This window comes from Cebus imitator, unplaced genomic scaffold (genome assembly GCF_001604975.1).
Source record: "Cebus imitator isolate Cc_AM_T3 unplaced genomic scaffold, Cebus_imitator-1.0 Scaffold486, whole genome shotgun sequence".
Taxonomy (NCBI): Eukaryota; Metazoa; Chordata; class Mammalia; order Primates; family Cebidae; genus Cebus; species Cebus imitator.
Window position 1 is genome coordinate 1,410,654 of NW_016107801.1, and position 4,311 is coordinate 1,414,964.

The following is a 4,311-nucleotide window of genomic DNA, read 5'->3' on the forward strand; positions in this document are numbered from 1 at the left end:
TTTTTGAGACCGGGTCACTCTGTCACCCAGGCTGGAGTGCTCTGGCACATTCATGGCTCACTGCAGCCTCTGCCTCCCAGGCTAAAGCAATTCTCCCACCTCAGCCTCTCAAGTAACTGAAACTACATGCAGGTGTCACCACGCCTGAATAATTTTTGTATTTTTTGTAGAGATGGGGTTTCACCATGTTTCCCAGGCTGGTCTGGAACTCCTGGGTTCAAGGGATCCACCTGCCTTGGCTTCCCAAAGTGCTGGGATTACAGGCATGATCCACCACACCCAGCCTCATCCTTTCTTGATAAAAACTCATCCATGCTGTAACATGTATCAGTGCTTCACTCATTTTTATCACTGAGTACTGTTCTGTTGTAGAAGGATATACCACATTTAGTTTATCCATTCTTTGGCTAACAGACGTTTGTTTTTTCCTGCATTTTGACGATTATGAATAATACTGCTATGAACATTTCTGTACAAGTTTTTATTTAAGCACCTGTCTCCAGTTGTTGTGGGTAAATATCTAGGAGTGGAATTGCTGGGTCCTATGGCAATTCCATGTTTAACTTTTTCAGAAACTGCCAAGCTGTTTTCCACAGTGACGGTACCACTTTACATTTCCACCAGGAATCCATGAGGGCTCTTACAATTTCATGCCCTTGCCAACATTTATTTTCCTTTTTTTGAAAATCACAGCCATCCTACTGGGTGTTAAATGGAATCTCACTGTGGCTTTGATTTTGCACATCATTTATGACTCATAGTGTTGAGCATCTTTTCATGTGTATTTTTGCTGTTGAGTTGCATAAATTCTTCTTCTTTTTTTTTTTTTTTGCCCTATATCCAGAATAATGTCATCACAAGCATAAATTCTGTATATATTCTGGACTCTATGCCATTATCAAATATATAATTTGCTGATGTTTTCTCCTATTCTTTGGATTGTCTTTTCACTTTGTTGATATGATGAACAAAAGTTTTTAACTTTGATGAAGTCAAATGTATCAATTTTTTTTCTTTTGTTGCTTCAACTTCTACCTTACTACCAAAAAATGCACTGTCAAATCCAAGGTCTTGTAGATTTATCTCCATGTTTTCTTCCAAGAGTATTATGGCTTTCACTCTTATATGTAGGTCTTTGATCCATTTTGAGTTAATTTTAATATATGTGGTGTGAGGTAAGGGTCCAAATTCATTCTTTTTTAAAAAAAAACTTTTTTTTTGATAGAGATGGGGGTTTTACCATGTTGCCCAGGTTGTTCTCAAATTCCTGGGCTCAAGCAATCCTCCCATCTCAGCCTCCTAAAGTGCTGAGCTTACAGGCATGAGCCACATCACCTAGCCCAACTTCATTCTTTTGTTTTGTTTCGAGACAGCGTCTCACTCTGTTGTCCATACTGGAGTGCAGTGGCACGATCTCAGCTCACTGCAACCTCTGCCTCTCAAGCTTAAGCGATTCTCCTGCCTCAGCCTCCCAGGTAGCTGGGATTACAGGCATGCACCACCATGCTCAGCTAATTTTTATATTTTTGCTAGAAACAGGTTTCACCATATTGGCCAGGCTGGTCTTGAACTACTGATGTCAAATGATCCACCCACCTCTGCCTCCCAAAGTGGTGGGATTACAGGCATGTGCCACTGTGCCCGGCCTCAACTCCATTCTTTTGCATGTGAATATCCAGTTATCATAGCACCATTTGTTGAAAAGATGATTTTTTTTCCCCATCGAATAGTCTTGGTGCCCTTGTCAAAAATCAATTCACCACAGATACATGGTTTATTTCTGGACTGTCAATTCTGTTCCATTGATCTTTATGTCTATGTTTGTCCCAGTACCACAATGTATTAGTCTATTCTCATGCTGTAACAAACACATATCTGAGATTGGGTAATTTAAAAAGGAAAAGAGGTTTAATGGACTCACAGTTCCACATGGCTGGGGTGGTCTCACAACCATGGTGGAAGGCAAAGGAACAGCAACAGCACATCTTACAAAGTCGCAGGCAAGAGAGTGCGTTCAGGGACTCCCTCCCTCCCCTCCCTTCCTTCCTTCCATCTCACCTGTCACCCAGGCTGGAGCACCGTGCTGCAATTAGGGCACACTGCATCCTTGAACTCCTGGGCTCAAGTAATCATCCCACCTCACTCTCCCAAGTAGTTGGGACTACAGACATGTCCTACAATGACTGGTTAATATTTAAACATTTTTTTTTTGTAGAGACAAGGTCTAACTTATAGACCAGGCTGGTCATGAACTCCTAGCCTTAAGCAATTCTCCTGCCTCAGCCTCCCAAAGTGCTGGGATTACATGTATGAGAAACTGTGCTCAGCCTCGTACTGGTTTCTTATGAGACTTATCTCCTTGGCTTATAGATAGCCATCTTCTCCCTATGTCTTCACCTCTGTACATGTCTGTGCCTAGATTTTTTTCTTTGTGTAAGGACACATGTCATATTAGATTAGGGTCCAGCTTAATGATCTTATTTTAACATAATGATTTATTTAGTGGCACTGTCTCCAAATACAGTCACATTCTGAGGTACTGACGGTTAAGACTTCAACATATAAATTTTGGTGGCTGGCCGGGCACAGTGGCTCATGCTTGTAATCCCAGCACTTTGGGACGCCAAGGCAGGCCAATCAGTTGAGGCCAGGAGTTCAAGACCAGCCTGGCCAACATGGTGAAACCTCTTCTCTACTAAAAATACAAAAATTAGCCAAGCATGGTGGTGCACGTCTGTAATCCCAGCTACTCAAAGGGCAGAGGCAGGAGAATTGCTTGAACCTGGGAGGTGGAGGTTGCAGTGAGCCCAGATTGCACCACTGCACTCCAGCCTGGGTGACAGAATGAGTCTCTGTCTCAAAAATTAAATAAATAAATAAATAAATTTTGGGGGGACACAATTCAGCCCATCACATGACCATGTGGGTTTTCCTTCTTGTCACTATTTCAATGTGACCTATTAGCTGATTTTCACACATTGAACTACCCTTCAGGCAGGGGGAAAAAAATAAAAAATAAGTACCCTTTTATAATCCCACTTGGTCATGGCATATACTCCTCGTAGTATACTCCTGGGTTCTGCTTGCTAGTGTTTTGCGGAGGATTTTGGCATTTATATTTATAAAAGGTATTAGTCTGCAGTTTTCTTTTTTCTCTTTTTTTTTGAGACAGAGTCTCGCTCAGTCACCCAGGCTGGAGGGCAGTGGCACGATCTCGGGTCATCACAACCTCCCCTTCCTGGGTTCAAGCAATTCTCCTGCCTCAGCCTCCCGAGTAGCTGGGATTACAGGCGTGTGCCACCATGCCCGGCTAATTTTGTATTTTTAGTAAAGACGGGCTTTCTCCATGTTGGTCAGGCTGGTCTTGAACTCCTGGCCTCAACTGATCCGCCTGCCTTGGCTTCCCAAAGTGCTGGGATTACAGGTATCAGCCACCGTGCCCAGCCTGTAGTTTTCTTTTCTACCGATATCTTTATCTGGCTTTGTTGTCAGGGTAATATTGGCCTTATAAAATAATTAGAAAGTGTTTCTGCCTCCTCTGTTTTGAGGAAGAGATGGAGAAGGATTGGTGTAAATCCTTCCTTAAACACTTGACAGAATTCACCAGTGAAGCTATCTGGGCCTGGGCTTTACTGTGTTGGAAGTCTTGTTTTTATTATCATTGTTACTGATTCAATTGCTTCATTTACAGATGCATTCAGATTTTGTGTATTTTCTTGAGTCGGTTTTTTAAAAATGTATTTATTAATTTTTTGGGTGGAGTCTCGCTCTTTTACTCAGGCTAGAATGGAGTGGCACGTTCTTGGCTCACCACAACCTCTGCTTCCCAGGTTCAAGCAATTCTCCTGCTTCAGCCTCCCAGGTGGCTGGGATTACAGGTGTACATCATCATGCTCAGCTAATTTTTGTATTTTTAGTAGAGACGGGATTTCACCATGTTGGACAGGCCGGACTCGAACTCCTGACCTCAAGTGATCTGCCCACCTCAGTCTCCCGAAATGCTGGGATTACAGGTGTGAGCCGCCGCGCCCAGCCTCTTGAGTAAGTTTTAATAGTTTGTGTATTCCTAGGAATTTGTCTATTTATCTAGGGTATCTAACTTGTTGGCACAGTTCTCCGTAATATTCTCATACAATCCCTCTTCTAGGTGTAAGATCAACAGTAATGCTTCTACTTTCATTCCTGATCTTTCTTTCTCTCGGTCAGCTTGTCTATTTTGTTGATTTTTTTTCCTGAAAAGACAGATTTTTAGTTTTCTTTATTCTGTTGGTTTTCCATTATTTCATTTGTCTTCATCCTAATCTTTATTAT